At 37.8% G+C, this 20,531-nt stretch overlaps 1 long non-coding RNA gene across 1 annotated transcript; it reads right to left on the minus strand.

The window, feature by feature from the left end:
* Positions 1–1,982: 1,982 nt before the first annotated feature.
* On the minus strand, positions 1,983–17,015 carry LOC137183211 (uncharacterized). Its single transcript, XR_010928427.1, has 3 exons — positions 16,797–17,015; positions 13,402–13,865; positions 1,983–2,420 (listed from the first exon to the last, which is right to left on the minus strand). It is a non-coding gene; the product is annotated as an uncharacterized lncRNA (long non-coding RNA).
* Between the last annotated feature and the right edge of the window lie 3,516 nt (positions 17,016–20,531).

Consider the following 20,531-nt stretch of genomic DNA (forward strand, 5'->3'; position numbering starts at 1 on the left):
TGTCTGTCCTTTTTATAGCAGTGTTTGTGTAACTGATTCTTTGGCCACTAGAGGACAGAAGAACTCTAAAATAAGCCAGTTGACAGACAGGCTGGATACAGAACATTGCAGTACCATCCTATTGCAGTCTTGTTTCTGGCCTCCTGGTGCATGAAAGTCCAAGATTTATTCACTTTCTCTCTATGCTTTGGTCTCCAACTCAGTTCATCAGCAAGCCACTAAATTAGTTTGCATGTTGTTTGATGCTGGGATAGGTTGTATTCAGTGGGTTTCTTTAAGAAAAGCTCACAGCTGGCAGAGGAAAAAGAAGCAGCTGATGATCCATGCATCATGGAGGTAGGGACAAGTCTGTCTGTAGCCATTCCCAGTATGCATGGGGATTCAGGCTTTCCAAATTGGAGAGAAATTTTGGGGGATATTGGAAAATAAGGATTCAAGAGTGATGTGTAACAATGTTTTTCTGATCATGTGGTTTTTGAAGGTGGTCTTCCTGTTTCTATGCGTAGTAAGGGACCTATTGTAATATTGATCCAGCCATTGATACTTTTTCAACATCCTCCAACCTTTGTTATGTGTTACTTGTGGACCTTTGATTGTTGAAGTTAAATGTGTGGAGAATTAGTGTGCTAGGGGATTTTTTTTTTTTTTTTTGGTTCATGAAACATGAAAAATAAACTTTGCCTCTTGACATGATTAAGGCGTATAACCCCAAACAGTATCCATGGAGAGTGAATATTTCAGTGACAAATGTATTCAAGTGTAATCAGTCATACTTATATTCACTACAATTACGGGTGTGCCTGAATACAAATACATTATTTGGCAAAGCACAAATAGTTGTTTTTTTTATGAGTACTTGTTTCATACAAATATTTTTAAAAGTATTTGTTTACGGGAAGAAGAGAAACCCATCTCAAACACCAGTGTGCAGGTTGGTTATATTGCTATCTCAGTCTCTCTCCACTGCTCCACTGTTATGTCCATCAGAAGGTCACAACCAGGGGAGTCACATCCATCTGCTACATGACACACATTTCCTTATTTGGACATCACTCCTGGAGTTGGGGGTGTTCCCCAGAGATAAAGCTGAGCTACTGACAAGTGCTTACAAGGGATTCTCCATATCTGTTGTTCCCCTTCTCCTTTCCACAAGGATGTATTTTAGGATGTAAAAAATAGGCAATAAATGAAAAGTGCAAAGCAAGAATCACCTTTGAAGTTCTTCTCTACATATTACACGCTGTGCTGTCTCTGTGTTATGGGTGTATAAATAGGTAGAGGTCTGTCTGCAATGAGGTGATGAGTAAAGTTTTAGCTCAGTAGTCAGTGCAATTGTCTATGATCTGAGAGACTCCAGTTTGAGACCCAGTGTGGGGACCTCCTTCATGAGGTAGTTTATTCATGAACACTTATTGTAACACTTTAATTTTCTAAAATTAAAAGCAAAATAAAAACAAAAACAGGATTTTTAAGCGTCTTTCCGCTTTTATTCAAATACAAATACAAATTATTTTGCTGCCTCAACAAATATAGATACAATACAAATACTGAGCTCTCTGCAAATCCCTAACTACAATCCTATTCACTGTAATAGACTCAGACAGGAGTCTTATGAGATGAGACTGTTGTAGCCTAGAAATTTGGTAACTGCCAAGTCAGCAAATGTAATTGATTTCACCTCAGTATGTATTTGCCACCTAACTGAAACACACATAATACTGTCTGGCGACATATAATATTTAAGATCATCACAGACATATAACAGAGCAATGAGCATGTTTATAGAGAAATAAGAGAAGCTTTATTTATTTATTTTAAAGTCAGGTTCATACTTTATTACTTACTGAAAAAAACAATGCAGCACAAAATGAAACCTTTATCCAGTTTTTACTTAAAATTATATATAAAACAATATCAAAGAAGAGTTTATTACACTAAACATAACCATTACAAGTTATAAAACCCTTGCTTGCATTGGGATTAGATCAGAAAATAATTCTTGCCTGTTAAAGGATTAATGCTACTGCATCTGTGAGGCTGTACAGTGGTGTTATGAACTAAAAGCAATCATCAGCACGTTAACATGCTCATAATGACAACATGCGGATGTTAAGTAAATATAATATCCAGGTCCTTACAAGCACATCAAATTATAGAGAAAAGCAACAGATGTTTTTTATTGTAAAAGTAGAGAATTGAATTTAACGACTAGACTTGCTTGCATATTGAAGTATACATAATATTCACACAGCAGTATGTTCTTCAGTCTCCTGTGTTTTGTGTTTTTTCTGATGCTGAAGTGGCACGGCTGCAGCATCAGGGTCTTCTTCGTCATTTTGACGACATCTGCTCTTTGTTGTATGTACAATGTATACAACGAGTAAAATGAGTAAAATTGTGACCATCGTGTTTCCAAACCCCTGGAGTGGACAATTGACAGATAATTCAGTAAGACACATTAAAAATCACAGGCTGGTGCTGTCATGTTACAGATCAATTTCTGACATTTGCCAAAACAAACACTATCATACTTGTTCTTACCTGAGACCAAATATGAAACTCGTGTGAACGGTGCAGTAGTTCCTTCAAAGAGTAAATTGTCGTGTTGGTTGGTTAACACCACTTAAGATAGGTATCGTCAGCTGTTACAAATGTGCCCGGCCAGTCTGAGTTTCCACAGACGTAGTATTGTCCATCTAGCAACATCAGGGCAATCCACACTATAAAAAGGGAGAAAGCCACAAAGACCTTTCTTGTATCCATTGCATCCGTGAATCAGCATCATCAGCAGACACGCTATACCAGCAGGAATTACAAAAAATGGAAACACAAATGCACGGTTCCATGTAGGATTGCAAGGGCAAGCAAATTTCACCCCCAACATCTTCTCCACAACAGCGAGGATGAAGGCAAAAACCACAGTTGATACAACAGGCCTGTCTCCAAGCTCATTCTTGAGTGTTGAGATCAGCTGTGTCGGATTGCTCATCATGAATTCTACACAAAAAGAAAAAAGTGCACATTTATGGATGATTCAGGCATGTATTTTTATGGATCTGGTTTGATTTTTCATTTGTTTCAACTGTGTTTTTGTTCATAGGTTCACTTAGCATTTTTTGCATTTAGGCCATTTTTAACTCTGAGAGGTTGCAGAGGAAGAATGATAAAGTGGAGGGAGATATGTTAGGGTTCGACTGGCTTTCAAGGCACATTTGATGGGACAAGAGGTGATTAAAAAGTTTCTGTTTTGAACATGTCAGTTTTCACATCGTTTGCAGCAGGTGGCAGCAGAAAGCTCTGTCAGTGTTTTAAAGAAATTACTGAACAATTACAAGCCAAAAACACAACTTCAGAATGGCATGATGTAGTTCATTTCAATTTTTGATTTGATTTGTGATGCCAAATTCCTTGGCGTGTCCAAAGAAAAGAAAAGAAGTTGAACTAATTTTTTATCATTTCGATATCTAAAAATGAAATTGTTAATTTAAAAAATAATACAAAAATAGTGAATGTAATTTGGCTGAACATCGAGAGGATAATTGTGACATTTTTAAATATAATGATGGCATTAAAAACATATTTTAATGTAGAAAGACTTTCATTTATTAAATGTGTCAGTAAATCTGTTGTGAAATGATTTTAAAATATAATCATTTTCAAATGTAATGTCCATGCAATGCAATGATTTTCAAATGTAGTATACACAACCATTTATGCATCACACAAAGAGTGCACAATACAAACCTATACATTTAACATAAAGTGGAATAAATTAGTTATAACTGTCTCACAGCTTGTAATTGTACATTCAGAGTAAACATTAAAGTAAGATGTACCAACCTTTAAGTTCAAACAGAAAAATATTCCTCTTGAGGACTGATTACTTCAAGTGAAACTCTTTCAATTGCTCAGCTTTATGAGATGTTTTTTCCCCCCTCCCGCTTCTTTTTTTTGTATTGTGGTTTTTATCTGTGCTCACTTCCTTTCATTTTTCCATTGTTATTTGTGCTCAGTAACCCTCAGTGTTTAGATCTTGGCCAAACAAAACATAGTTCAAGCGTAGACCTGACAAGATCTATGTGCGTATAGATGTCTAGACTAAAAGGTCTCATGTGGTTTAAAAGTGAAAGTTAATCAGACATCTTCATCTTGCACTGTTATGTGACAAAAAAGAATATGGCAGCCATGTTTGACATGTCCTGTTTATGGATAATGCTATATGAGAGCTAACTGTATATCTACTGTATATCTGGAAGATTCAGCTTTGAACGTTCCTCAGATATTAGACTGAACATGTACAATAAACAATGTGATACTTAAGTCTGTTTGTCTTTGGCTGTTATCAGGTTATTCAACTTTACAATGAACAATTATTTATAATTCCTCTTAGAAAGAAAAGTGATATTGGGCTATACAAATATAAATTGACTTGACTTGATCAATATGTTTACATCAATCAAGCATGCAATTTAAAAGATTCAAAGTTGTGTCTCATAAGATGTGATGGTGGTAACTGGAAAGTGTTGTATCAACATGAATACTCATGTGTCTGTGTGCATGAAATTGCAAGGGTGTCTACACAGCAGTGAATAAACATACGTTTCAATTGTGGTTCAGACTTTTCTGATTTTACATCTTTTAAGTGGGTGTAAAATAACAAGAGGTTGGATTTAGTTTTTGTATCTTAAGTATAATGTGATTTAAAACGATGTAATAATGATGTAATAAATGGTTTTGTATATGTATTTGTATGGTGCAGTTCAGTGTTGATGGAGTGTGAGAACATGATTGCAGCAGTGGTCTAACAGCTCCTGGTTGACTGTGGTTGCATCTGTGTGGTCTGCTGGTAGTTCTGTGTGAGGACAGACACTATGAAAGGCCTCAGTGACACATGAAAAGCTAAATTCATCACTTTTACTTTGTGTGTATGTGTGATTGAGATTGTGTAAGCTACAGCATGTACTAAAAAATGCTTGACACGCATTCGTTGAACCACGCAAATGTATGTCATATTTAAAACTGTTGCACACCATTTTGGCTGTATTTCTTTAATAATAACTTTTCCAGTATATTCTCATAAACACAAAAGTTTCCAATCCTGTTAGTTTAATGTTCCCCAATACTGAATACATGTAAACTGAAAATGGATGGTGGTTAAAGACTTTGAGCCTTTCTGTATTCCTGACAGTCAGATCATCATATTACCAGTGAACATTTAATAAATGAATCTCGGCATACAAAAGTGGAACAGTAAAAGCATATCTGCATATATCAGGTGAATAGACAAGCAGGTTGACAATATTTAACCCTATTTCAAATCATGCAATGAATCATAAGAAATACAAAACTGTTTTTGCTTGAAAATAAGTTCATTAAGCTTCATTATGCTTACATCAATCAAGCATGCTTACATTACCAGTAAATGTTATTTTAAAGACTCAAAGATGTGTCTTATAAGATGAGATGTTGATAAGGGACAATAATAATGAATAAAAATACATTTGGATTGTGGTCCTTTTTCTGATTTAACATCTTTTAAATGGGTGTAAAACAACAAGAAGTTGGGTTTAGTTTTTGTATTTTAAATATAATGTGATTTAATGCAATGTAATGATGTAATAAATGGTATTTGTATGGTGCAGTTCAGTCTTGATTGAGTGTGAGGAAATGATTGCGGCTCCTGGTTGACTGTGGTTGCATCTGTATGCTGGGAGTTCTACGTGAGGACAAACACTATGAAAGGCCTCAGTGAGAAATAAAAAGCTGAATTTATCAGTTTCATTTTGTTTGTGTGTGTGATTGAGATTGTAGAAGCTACATCATATATGTACATACATATCATACATGTACATGACAATAATCGGCATGCATTAGTTGAACCACTCTAATGTATAGAGTCATAATTAAAACTGCTGCACTGTCATGATATGCGGAGCAGGTGGACCCAAATGCAGAGACTCAGTAGGCAGAAGGAACTGAAGAATATATTTATTAACTAACACAGGAACAGGACACAGAAGTGTGTGCAGGCAACTAAACCAAACAAATGATCCCACAAGACTGAACTAAAACTAGGACTTAAATACAAACTAAACTAATTAGACAACAAGAAACAGGTGGCAAGACACAGGGGCAGGCTGGGAAGACACTGGGAGCAGGGCAGGGCTGACAAGATTGATACAGGACAGGTGTGAAGGTAAAAGCAGACAGGGGAAGAACACTGAGACCAGAGGGATGTTCCATCAACGCAGCTAAAGAAAGCTGCACTTACTTGAAAAAGCCTGACTAGAATGAACGTCAACTTTCACTTGAGGCTCAAGCCGTTCCACTAATGCAGCTTAGCTGTGTTTAGTCAACACTAAGTCTAGCCAGACTGGAATAAGCTTGAAGTGTGCGCGTGCACAGAGTACATAAGCAGCCCAGAACAGTCGATTGTCGAAAAGACCATGCTATGTCGCAAAAAGAAGAGAAAACTAGAGCGGTATTCTTCTCCGCAGCAGAACAAACCTGCTAATAAGACTATATGAAGAATATAAAGGAGTTTTCACGAAAAAGGCCAATACTGCTACAATTAACAAGGTGAAGGAGATGGCTTGGCACAAAATTGATGACAGATTAAATGCGCACCTGTAGGTAGGTAGTGATAGCCTAAAGGTTAGAGGAATGAATTTATAACCTGAAAGTTGACGGTTCAATCCCCACATCCGGCTTGATGAGTCTGGGTGGGGAAAGTTAAGAGCAGCGCTTGTCCCTGTTCATGATTTTATCTTTATTTGTTAATAAATGAGCATTCAATAGCATTGCCCTTCAGATCAGTGTGGTTATACTATCACTGGCTAGATAATATCAGATGTATAATTAAAATTACAGTGTCGGCAACTTAAGAGAACCAACTTGCCAACATTATCGTAATCTTTGACACATTTTCTCTTTCACAAAATGTCCAAGTAAATTTTCTTGTTGGTTGGTTTACACCACTTAAGATAGGTTTGGTCAGCTGTTACAAATGTGCTTGGCCATTCTGTCTTTGCACAGACATTGCTTTAAATCCGAAGACATGCATATCACAAAAATAATAGAAATGTCCCCATATAGTGTGGATACTACATTTAACTGAGCCTAGAATGTAAATTAATGTTATTTTTCTGTTTCTGCTTTCTACAGAGCATAAGTTTCATCCCATAGCAAAACATGATGGAACATCTTAAGTGTTGAAATTCGTCTCTGAAAGATCTGATGTGCTTGCAGACACACATACATAATTTGGGGGAGTGGGTTGTTAGGAGGGAAACAGTAGCTAACTCATCCAGAAAATCCTTTCAACCAAAGTGTGCAATCCACATATCATAAGTAGGCTATTTCACAATTCTCTTATATAGGCTACAGATCAAAAAGGTTTAAACTCTGATGCAGGTGTGAACTCTACATTTACAGATCTAAAACCTTATGTTCACATAAAAAGGTATCAATGCATCAGTGGAGGCTGGTCCATAGAGGCAGAGGAGGTTGATCCTCCTCTATTTTTTGAGAGGCAAGAGGGAGATCAAAATATAAAAAAGAATATTTGGTTGAAATAAACCATTACAAATCTCAGTATTATTTATAAAATATTTTTTGTCCTTTGGAAAAAATCCATTATTGAAATTCTGTTTACAGCAACACCTGCAGGGTGGGAGGAGAAAGAGCAGTGTGTGTGAAGTGGTGGTGGGGGGCAGTGAGGGGGAGTGGGGGACAGAGGAGGATGGGTGCCTGCCATGGATGTATTATAAGATCTGGATACTGGACTCAAAATGGCGCCCATTCAGTCCTACAGGAATTGCTCGCCTGGCGCATACGCCAAAAAAAGTTTCTAGCTTCCGGGTTTGCTTCCACGTTGTGCGGCCCACTGACTATGCGCAGTAGTATTTACCCCGCTGGCCCCGCCCGCGAGCTCCCGCTCGGCCCATAGACTTTACATTGTGATGACGTCAGAGATTTTTAAATCGCTTTTCTTGGCTTGAAGAAAGTTTGACAAATATAAAACCTCCATGACTCAAAAGTCCATAACAGAAAGTCACAATTGACGTTGTTTGCAGTTCGAGGTGTCTTGTCAACAGTTTTGCAGACGTCTGTTTTACAATGGTGGTCTATGGGAAGAATCCTTTTTGGGCCGCAGGGGGATTTTTCGCTGCAATACCGCAAGTGGCCACTGGGAAAAATTGGCTGCAAGGCTGAGTGGCCGCGCCTTATTCAGCTCTTAAAACAAAGTTTTATTTGTCTACCCCCCTTTTTTTCCGCTGATCCTAATAATGATCTTATCCATGACTCAAATCCGTGATACAATCCGAACCGTGAGTTTTGTGTTCATGTTAACACTCCTAGTGTTAACATATCAGCTTTGTAGACTATATTTTGTATGTCGTGCACATAGATCAGAGTGCGTAAGTCATGTACTTGATACGTGCATTAATACTTTCTGATGTGAGCCTACACTTTTAGATCTGTGAATGTTTTTAGTGTTCAGCACTGATCTGTTCCTGTATCACATTATAAGCTTTGTGGTACTTTATATGTTTCTGTATACTAAGAAAATACATAGGAAACACATGTAAATCATGTGATATGTTGTCATCACAAAAGAATGATGCTATAAATTTGAATTTCACTTTGTTGGTAAAATGACAGATCTGAACCACTGCACGGCTAAAAGGAGCACGTCTCTGTTTAGAAACAATATGTATATGCTAAATGTCTTTAAAGAAGCGGCCTTTCAACTACTCAGGGGTTTTTGTTTTTAAAAGCAAATTCTTTTATTGGCATATAAAATTGGGCCCCACCCCTCCGATTTCATCAGGTGGGGGACAATGATATAGTTTGATGCGGTTTGTTGTAAGATTCCATGTTGGTTTTCCTCCTGTCCTCCCCAATGTTTTGAGTCACCAGCTGCCACTGATACAGATAATTATCAGTCTTCAGGAACTGTTTTCAGAGTCAATCAATGAGCACTGGATTCTTCTCCTCTTTTGAACTGCAGTTAACCAAAGTTGGTCATTCTAATCCATTTTATTGTATTTTAATCTACTGACACCCTGGTTTTAACAGTTCTTTTATATCTGAATTCAGTGATTTTTTTATCCTCCATCATAAGGCTAGACAGAGTTACTATAGTTGGTGATTTTAATACTCATGTGGATGTCGTCCACAGCTTTGCTGCTGATTTTCTTAATGTTACTGTGTCTTTTAATTTTATTCAACACGTGTCTGGTCCCACACACATTAGGGGGCATACTCTGGACCTTGTTTTTACACATGGCTTAACTACTGACTCCATTTTTTACGGACTAGTCAAGTCTAGGGGATTCAATATTAAGAACCAATACTAGTCCTAACCTGGAGGGTGTAGAAAGGGAGAAAACGTGGAAGAACAAAGAGGAAGACGGACTGGTTTCCAATGTTGGAGAGAGACAGTCTGGAGGTGGGTTACCTTACCGGGTTTCCACGCCGACTAGCATTTCAAGTCCCCCCGACTCGGCCTCGCGAGCTCCTTCTGGCGGTTCAGTTCAGTTTTTGGTGGTTGGGGGATGGGTCCCCGAAGAACAGAACTGGTTTTACTCAAGGGTCCAGGTGCAGGAAAGGTGTGAAGCTGTAATGTCTCGAAAACGTCTAAAAAGGACGTCTCTCTGGGCTTTAACTCAACTCGTATCACTTTCAATTGTCGCGCTTTCCCAGCTGAGCCTCACCACGTTACTCCAGTGGCTGCGCACGCACCTCACCGTGACGTCCTTTTATCAACCCGCAGCTTAACCACACCCCCTTGTTATCTTCTCAATGAAAACCAGTCCAGTTTAGGAAAGGGAAAGGAAGAAAGAGGAACTATAAACCCTGCCCCCTTTACTCCTAACAATTTGCTCTAAGGTGCTGCAAGTTACTGACCATAATTGTGTTTTGTTCAACCTGTCTTTTAACTTAGATTCTCTTCCCAGCAAAAGTTTAAAGCCCTCTCTCATCTTAAATCATCTCACAGCTGAAAAGTTTTCTGCAGCTATTGACCCAAGCACAGTGTTGTGTTCTCATGCAGACGTATATTGTCCAGTTCAATCCTTTAACGCACATTAATCCTCAGTTTTGGATATAGTGGCTTCTTGTAAAATGCGTTTTGTCCCCTCCGTAAATTCATCCCCTTGGGTAAATGACACCATTCTTTGTTTCCAGCGCAAATGTTGGAAGTCAGAGTGTCTGTGGAAATCCACTAAACTCCATGTTCACTGCCTTTACTGCAGAGACGTTTTAACTGAGTTTAACAATATGGTTAAAGATGCGAGGGCTTCTTCTGTCTGACTGCCAATTAAGGACTGGATGTCTAACAACTTTTTACAGCTTAATACAGACAAGACAGAGGTTCTTATTATAGCCTCAGACAGTATAGCTCCCAAGGTTGTTCAGAGTATTGGGTCTCTTTCCTCAGCTGTTCATTCTAACTCGAGAAATCTCAGTTGTATATTTGATCAGGCGATGCAAGTCGATCACCATATTAAATCACTGACCCGTACATGTTTTTTCCAACTAATAAATATTGCAAAACTCAAGTCTTTTGTATCACAACTGGAGCTAGACATAATCATTCACGCTTTCATATCTGTAAATTTACTTTACACTAAATTGGAAAAAAAGTCAAAATTATATATTGGCTTTACTCAAAATGATGTATTTTGGAGTAGTACTTGTATCCTTGCATGATGTAGCAATGTGAAAATGATTATATTTATTGATTAATAAACAACATTTAGAGTGGTGTCTTTTTCTCTCATCTGTGTCTCATGTTTATTTGGTAGTTTATGACCGTTATCCTCTTTCAAGGATGGAGGATTGTGTAGATCAGGAACCAGGTTTGTTACTAAATTATAGCTACTGAAGGGATATTGGCAAGTCCCGTTGACTGAGCGGGTGAAGGAGATCTCTGATTTATTACGCCTGATGACTTTCTCCAACACACGGTTATGGCCTTTGGCATGCGTAATGTGCCAGCCACTTTTCAGTGTTTGGTGAATGTCGTTCTTGCTGGTCTGTCTTTCTGTGAGACATACCTCAATGATTTGGTTGTCTGCTCTGAGTCGTGGGTTGAACATCTGGAGCATCTGCGTGCAGTGTTTTGCCGTCTGAAGGAGGTGGGTTTGACTGTAAACCTGTCTAAATGTGAGTTTGGGCATGCCACAGTGACCTATCTTGGAAAGGTGGTGGGGGGAGGTCAGGTTCATCCTGTTCAGGTGAAGGTGGAGTGTATTATGGCATTTCCTGTTCCAACCACCTGAACTGAGCTTCGTCGTTATTTAGCTATGGTTGGCGTTTACAGGGGATGCTGTAAAAATTTCTCCGTTGTAGCCTCACCCTTAACTGACCTGCTGAGTCCAAAGGTGAACTTCAAGTGGTCTGATGCCTGCCAGTCTGTTTTTGAACAAACCAAAAGTCTCCTGTTAAACATACCCATCTTTGCAGCAACTTGGTTTGATCAGCTGTTTCAGTTAGCTGTGGATGCAAGATGTCCTTCTACAGGATGGTTCTGATGGGGTAGAGCACCTGATTTCTTATTTTTCAAAAAAACTTGATTCCCATCAGAAATGGTACTTGACCATTGAAAAAGAAGCATTGCCGCTTGTCATGGCTCTAGAACATTTCTAGGTTCATGTCGACTCGTCTAGCGCTCCCATGGTTATGTATACAGCTCATAATCCACTCGTCTCTCTGCATAGAATGCGGAACAACTCAGAGATGAGTCTTATGAGATGAGACTGTGGTAGCCTATCAAGCTGCCACATCAGCAAATGTGATTAATTTCATCTCAGTATGTATTTGCCACCTAACTCAAACCCGCATAATACTGCCTGGTGATATATAATATTTAAGACCATAACAGACATATTACAGAGCAATGAGCAGGTTTATAGAGAAAAAAGATGAAGCTTTATTTAAAAAAAAAAAAAAGTCAGGTTCATACTTTACAACTTGCTGAAAGAAAAAACAATGCAGCACAAAATGAAACCTTTATCCAGTTTTTACTTAAAATTATATATAAAACAATATCAAACAAGACAGTTTACCACACTAAACATAACTGTTACAAGCATTAAAACCCTTGCTTGCATTGGGAATTAGATCAGAAAATAATTACACACTTGCCTATTATAAGATTAATGCTAGTATGTCTGTGAGGCTGTTCAGTGGTGTTATGAGCTAAAAGCTATCATCAACACGCTAACATGCTCACAATGACAACATATGGATGTTAAGTACAATGTTTACCATGTAATTAACACCAAATATTAAGTACAGCTGAGGCTGATTCGACATGTCATTAGTTTTGCAGGAAACTGGTAATAAACCAAAGTATTGGACAAATTAAATTGAGGTGGTGCTAGATTAAAAGTTACTAAAATTATTTCAGTTCATCCTGCGGGGAACATGAATGTCTGGACCAAATTTCATGGCAATTCAGCTAATAGTTGCTGAGATATCTCAGTCAAAACCACAAATATCAACCTCACAGTGGCGCTAGAGAAAAAAATCAGAAGATCACCAAAGTCACTATGATTCATCGGCAGGAAACCATGAATGACTGACTGACTGACCATCCCTTAAGCCATGCTGCTATCATGGCTAATAATGAACAAGATTTATTTGGGTAATTACAAATACAAATATATACAGTACAACACAAATAGAAAATATTTTGTATATTTAAATAATTACTATTTATTCAAAAAAAATATAACTATAAACAAAAATATATACTGGTTGAAGTTTTTTTTTTAAGAATTTAAAAAAAAAGTGAAATGTTATAAGGTTGAGATACAGGAGAAACAGAATATAACTAGAGAAACACTTCCCACCAAAGACCTCTGTTTTGAGATATATTTGTTTTGAGATTTAGTGAGTAGATGTTTTAAAATGAAAAAAAAGTTCACGACTCATCTCAAGAGTGAAAGATTCTTGACTGTCCTTAACCATCTTATCCAGGTGCAACAAGCACTTCAATTTACAGAGAAAATCAACAGATGTTTTTTATTACAAGAGTAAAGCCCTGAATTTAACTACTAGACTTGCTTGCATATCGAAGTATACATAATATTCACACAGTGCTATTACAGTATTCATACAGGAGAGGATTGCTCTTCAGTTTGCGTTGCAGCATTGTTTTTTTCTTTGTGCAGTCTTCTGTATATAACGTATCCAACGAGTAAAAAGAGTAAAATGGTGACCATAGCATTTCCAGCCCCCTACAGAAGTGGACAAGTGACAGATAATTCAGTAAGACACAGAAACAAAATATTCATCAACATCGTCACATAAAAATCACACGCTGGTGCTCTCATGTTACAGATCAATTTCTGATATTTGCCAAAACAAACACAATCATTCTGTTCTTACCTGAGACCAAATATACAATCTGTGTGAACGGTGCCGTAGTTTGTCCTCAGAATTAATCGTCATGTTGATTGGTTTACACCACTTAAGATAGGTATCGTCGTCAGCTGTTACAAATACGCCTGGCCACTCAGTCTCTGCACAGACCAAGTATTGGCCATCAAGCAACATCAGGGCCATCCACACTATGGGAGGGAGACAGCTACAAAGAACTTTCTTGTATATTGTATTCGTGTTTTCCTGACTCAGCATCATCAGCAGAGACGCTGTAACAGCAGGAATTAAAAAAAATGGAAAAACAAACATGCGGTTCCATCCAGGACTGCAAGGGCAAGCAAATTCCACCTCAAAAATCTTCTCCACAGCAGCGAGGAGGAAGGCAAAAATCACATTTGACACAACAGGGTTTGTTCCAAACTCATTCTTGAGAGTTGTGATCAGCTGTGTTGGATCGCTCATCATGAATTCTACACAAAAAGAAAAAAGTGCACATTTATGGATGATTCAGGCATGTATTTTTTTCATCATTTTTTGCATTTAGGCCATTTTTAACTCTGAGAGTTTGCAGATGAAGATGATAAAGTGGAGGGAGATATGTTAGAGTTCGACTGGCTTTCAAGGCACATTTGATGGAACAAGAGGTGATTAAAAAGTTTCTGTTTTGCACATGTCAGTTTTCACATCGTTTGCAGCAGGTGGCAGCAGAAAGCTCTGTCAGTGTTTTAAAGAAATTACTGAAAAATTACAAGCCAAAAACACAATTTCAGAATGGCATGATGTAGTTCATTTCAATTTTTGATTTGATTTGTGATGCCAAATTCCTTGGCGTGTCCAAAGAAAAGAAAAGAAAAGAAGTTGAACTCATTTTTATCATTTCGATATCTAAAAATGAAATTGTTAATTTAAAAAATAATACAAAACTAGTGAATGCAATTTGGCTGAACATCGAGAGGATAATTGTGACATTTTTAAATATAATGATGGCATTAAAAACATATTTTAATGTAGAAAGACTTTCATTTATTAAATGTGTCAGTAAATCTGTTGTGAAATGATTTTAAAATATAATCATTTTCAAATGTAATGTCCATGCAATGCAATGATTTTCAAATGTAGTATACACAACCATTTATGCATCACACAAAGAGTGCACAATACAAACCTATACATTTAACATAAACTGGACTAAAGTAGTTATAACTGTCTCCCAGTTTCTAATTGTGCATTCAGAATGAACATGAACGTAAGATGTACCAACCTTTAAGTTCAAACAGAAAAATATTCCTCTTGAGGACTGATTACTTCAAGTGAAACTTTTTCAATTGCTCAGCATTATAAGATGTTTTTTTCCCCCCTCCCGCTTCTTTTTTTTGTATTGTGGTTTTTAAGTGCTCACTTGTTTAGGTGTTACCTTTCATTTTCTGTTGTTATTTGTCCTCAGTAACCCTCTGTGTTTAGATCTTGGCCAAACAAAACATAGTTCAAGTGTAGACCTGACAAGATCTACGTGCGTCTAGACTAAAAGGTCTCATGTGGTTTAAAAGTGAAAGTTAATCAGACATCTTCATCTTGCACTGTTATGTGACAAAAATGAATATGACGGCCATGTTTGACATGTCCTGTTTATGGATTATGCTATATGAGAGCTAATATCTACTGTATATCTGGAAGATTCAGCTTTTAATGTTCCACAGATATTACACTGAACATGTACAATAAACGATGTGATACTCAAGTCTGTTTGTCTTTGGCTGTTATCAGGTTATTCATCTTTACAATGAACAATTATTTATAATTCCTCTCAGAAAGAAAACATGCAGAGGCTCTTAAGGCTGCACAGAAATCAGCTGATGAAACCATTGGAACAGGCATTGCTTTAGACAGACTATGACATAAACATAAAGGAGCCCATCATCTGCTCCTAACAGTAATGTCTTGGTTTGTTTACCTCTCTGCTGATGACATCACAACTTTGGTAAATAGTATTGCTTAGAGCATTCAATGTTATGATAGATTTTTATTGGGAGAAAAATAGCATCCTTTGAAGAATGAAATGTTGGTTTTGTGAGGGGTCCCTCCTCTGTCGCTCTTCCTGAGGTTTCTTCCATTTTGTTCTCCCTGTTAAAGAGTTTTTTTAGGGAGTTTTTCCTTATTCGAATTGAGGGTTTAAGGACAGAGGATGTTGTATTGCTGTACAGACTGTAAAAGCCTCCTGACACAAATTTGTGATTTGTGATATTGGGCTATACAATAATCATCAATCAAGCATGCTTACATTACCAGTAAATGTAATTTAAAAGATTCAAAGATGTGTCTCATATGATGTGATGGTGGTAACTGGAAACTGTTGTATCAACCTGAATACTCATGTGTCTGATTGTGTGCATGAATTTGCAAGGGTGTCTACATAGCAGTGAATAAACATACATTTCAATTGTGGTTCAGACTTTTCTGATTTTACACCTTTTAAGTGGGTATAAAATAACAAGAGTTTGGATTTAGTTTTTGTGTCTTAAGTATAATGTGACTTAAAACAATGTAATAATGATGTAATAAATGGTATTTGTATGGTGCAGTTCAGTGTTGATGGAGTGTGAGAACATGACTCAAGCAGTGGTCTAACAGCTCCTGGTCGACTGTGGTTGCATCTATGTGCTCTGCTGGGAGTTGTACGTGAGGACAAACACTATGAAAGGTTTCAGTGGGACATGAAAAGCTGAATTAATCAGTTTCACTTTGTGTGTGTGTGACTGAGAATGTGTAAGCTACAGCATGTACATGATAATGATTGTCATGCATTAGCTGAACCACGCAAATGTATGTCATACTTTAAACTGTTGCACACCATTGTGGCTGTATTTCTTTAATAATAACTTTTCCAGTATATTCTCATAAACACAAAAGTTTCCAATCCTGTTATTTTAATGTTCCCAAATACTGAATACATGTAAACTGAAAATGGATGGTGGTTAAAGACTTTGAGCCTGTCTGTATTCCTGATATCAGTCAGATCATCATATTAACAGCGAACATTTAATGAATGAATCTCAGCATACAAAAGCATGCTTTGTGACAGCATGGAAACTGGAAAAAAACTGGAAGAGTAAAAAAGCAGTGCAATGAATCATGAGAAATACAGAGCAGTTCTTGCTTGGAAATCAGCTAACATACCAAATAATATAAAATACATGACAATATGTGTCACAACCTGTCAGGATTTTCTGTTGTGTTTTTGTTCTTTTGGGTTTTCTGTGTTACACTTATGTTTCCTGGTCATTTGGTTGAGCTTCTTTATGATGTTTGACTTTGGGGGACTTTCTTGCTTTTTCAGTTGGATTGTGTTGTGTGTTCTGGGATTTGGTTTTCTCTGTGTTTCCCTTGTGTGTTCCTTCATTCACCTGTGTTCAATTTGTAATCAGACCCTGTGTATTTAAGTCCTGTTCTCAGTTCAGTTTTTGTCGGGTTGTCTGTGTATCTGGTCAGTGTTCTTTGTTCCTGAGTCTCAGTGTGTCAGAGTCTGCTCTCCCCCTCACCTGTTGCTGTGGGAATTATCCAATCATTCAGTCTCACTCTCTGCTCTGCCACACCCCTCATTAGTTCAACCACTTTCACCTGGCACTCCCACCTGCTCATCATCTCCAATCAAGCCAGTATATAAACTGCCTCAGCCCACTCCCTCTTTGTCAGACTGTCTTGCCTTGATCTCCGGACTGCCTTTCTGGTTCTGGATCAGCTTGTCTCCGACCATCGCTCCTTGTCTCTGCAACGGAAAACCCACAGCCTCCTGTCCCTGACTCTGAGTTCTGCCTGCCTGTTCCCTGGTCTTTGTCTGCTTGTGGTGGAGAGACGTTCCGATTCCTGCTCTGCCATCGTCTCTGGTTGCATCTGCTCTACTGCCTGTTTACCTGCGTCTCTCCCTCTTCGTCACCGATCTAGCCTGCCTACGAACTGTTGGACTGTTGCCAGTGCTGTGGTTTGTCTGCCTTGGGAGGTCAGGGTTCGATTCCCGGTGGAGCCATACTCATCAGAACTATGTTTCTCTGACCGTGCTACTATTGTCTTGACATTGTGTGGAGGAAAGACTGTAAAATTTATACTGGTGTCATTTCTGCTGCTATTGGGTCCATTCTATACCCATTACAGTGTGTCCTGTGTCTTAAGTTAAGTATTTCGGCATCTGATCCTGCCTGCCGTTTTCTGCGTTTGGGTCCACTTGCTCTACTCATTGCATGACAATATCTAGAAATGTTTCTTTGACTTGTTAGCTACTAAGAAAATGTTTAAAGTTAGATGGGCTGTGCTAAAATAGCTGTTTCTAGGTAAATTGTCTGTCCTTTATAGCAGTGTTTGTGTAACTGATTCTTTGGCCACTAGAGGACAGAAGAACTCTAAAATAAGCCAGTTGACAGACAGGCTGGATACAGAACATTCCAACATTGCAGTATCATCCTATTGCAGTCTTGTTTCTGGCCTCCTGGTGCATGAAAGTCCAAGATTTATTCACTTTCTCTCTATGCTTTGGTCTCCAACTCAGTTCATCAGCAAGCCACTAAACTAGTTTGCATGTTGTTTGATGCTGGGATAGGTTGTATTCAGTGGGTTTCTCAAAGAAAAGCTCACAGCTGGCAGAGGAAAAAGAAGCAGCTGATGATCCATGTATCATGGAAGTAGGGACAAGTCTGTGTGTAGCCATTCCCAGTATGCATGGGGATTCAGGCTTTCCAAATTGGGGAGAAATTTTGGGGGATATTGGAAAATAAGGATTCAAGAGTGATGTGTAACAATATGTTTTTCTGATCATGTGGTTTTTGAAGGTGGTCTTCCTGGTCCTATGGCAATAAATGAAAAGTGCAAAGCAAGAATCACCTTCGAAGTTCCTCCCTATATGTTATATGCTGTGCTGTCTCTGTGTTATGGGTGTATAAATAGGTAGAGGTCTGTCTGCAATGAGGCGATGAGTAGAGTTTTAGCTCAGTAGTCAGCACAGTCATCTATGATCTGGGAGACTCAAGTTTGAGACCCAGTGTGGGGACCTCCTTCATGAGGTAGTTTATTCATGAATACTTATTGTAACACTTTAATTTTCTAAAATTAAAAGGGAAATAAAAACAAAAACAGGATTTTTAAGCGTCTTTCCGCTTTTATTCAAATACAAATACAAATTATTTTGCTGCCTCAACAAATATAGATACAATACAAATACTGAGCTCACTGCAAATCCCTAATTACAATCCTATTCACTGTAAAAGACTCAGACATGAGTCTTATGAGATGTGACTGTTGTAGCCTAGAAATTTGGTAACTGCCAAGTCAGCAAATGTAATTGATTTCACCTCAGTATGTATTTGCCACCTAACTGAAACACACATAATACTGTCTGGCGACATATAATATTTAAGATCATCACAGACATATAACAGAGCAATGAGCATGTTTAAAGAGAAATAAGAGAAGCTTTATTTATTTATTTATTTATTTTAAAGTCAGGTTCATACTTTATTACTTACTGAAAAAAACAATGCAGCACAAAATGAAACCTTTATCCAGTTTTTACTTAAAACCCTTGCTTGCATTTGGAATTAGATCAGAAAATAATTCTTGCCTGTTAAAGGATTAATGCTACTGCATCTGTGAGGCTGTACAGTGGTGTTATGAACTAAAAGCAATCATCAGCACGTTGACATGCTCATAATGACAACATATGGATGTTAAGTAACTATAATGTTTACCATGTAATTAACACCAAATATTAAGTACAGCTGAGGCTGATTCGACATGTCATTAGTTTTGCAGGAAACTGGTAATAAACCAAAGTATTGGACAAATTAAATTGAGTTGGTGCTAGATTAAAAGTTACCAAAATTATTTCAGTTCATCCTGCGGGGAACATGAATGTATGGACCAAATTTCATGGCAATTCAGCTAATAGTTGCTGAGATATCTCAGTCAAAACCACAAATATCAACCTCATGGTGGCGCTACATGCATATGTTAAGTAACTACAATATCCAGGTCCTTACAAGCACATCAAATTACAGAGAAAAGCAACAGATATTTTTTATTATAAAAGTAGAGAATTGAATTTAACGACTAGACTTGCTTGCATATTGAAGTATACATAATATTCACACAGCAGTATGTTCTTCAGTCTCCTGTGTTTTGTGTTATTTCTGATCCTAAAGTGGCACAGATGCAGCATCAGGGTCTTCTTCGTCATTTTGACAACATCTGCTCTTTGTTGTATGTACAATGTATACAACGAGTAAAATGAGTAAAATCGTGACCATCATGTTTCCAAACCCCTGGAGTGGACAATTGACAGATAATTCAGTAAGACACATTAAAAATCACAGGCTGGTGCTGTCATGTTACAGATCAATTTCTGACATTTGCCAAAACAAATACTATCATACTTGTTCTTACCTGAGACCAAATATGAAATTCGTGTGAACGGTGCAGTAGTTCCTCCTCAGAATTATTCGTCGTGTTGGTTGGTTTACACCACTTAAGATAGGTATCGTCAGCTGTTACAAATGTGCCCTGCCAGTCTGAGTTTCCACAGACGTAGTATTGTCCATCTAGCAACATCAGGGCCATCCACACTATAAAAGGGAGAAAGCCAAAAAGAACTTTCTTGTATCCATCGCATCCGTGAATCAGCATCATCAGCAGACATGCTGTACCAGCAGGAATTACAAAAAATGGAAACACAAATGCACGGTTCCATGTAGGATTGCAAGGGCAAGCAAATTCCACCTCCAACATCTTCTCCACAACAGCGAGGATGAAGGCAAAAACCACATTCTACACAACAGGGTTGTTTCCAAGCTCTTTCTTGAGTGTTGCGATCAGCTGTGTCTCTACACTCATCATGAGTTCTAGACAAAAAGAAAAAAGTGCACATTTATGGATGATTCAGGCATGTATTTTTATGGATCTGCTTTGATTTTTCATTTGTTTTGTTGTTCATAGGTTTGTTTAGCATTTTTGCGTTTAGGCCATTTCTTAACCCTGAGAAGTTGTAGAGGAAGAAAGATAAAGTGGAGGGAGAGATAGGGGAGATATGTTAGGGTTTGACTTGTGGCTTTCAAGGCATGTTTGATGGAACAGGAAGTGATTAAAAAGTTCTTCAA

This window comes from Thunnus thynnus, chromosome 5, assembly GCF_963924715.1.
Source record: "Thunnus thynnus chromosome 5, fThuThy2.1, whole genome shotgun sequence".
Taxonomy (NCBI): Eukaryota; Metazoa; Chordata; class Actinopteri; order Scombriformes; family Scombridae; genus Thunnus; species Thunnus thynnus.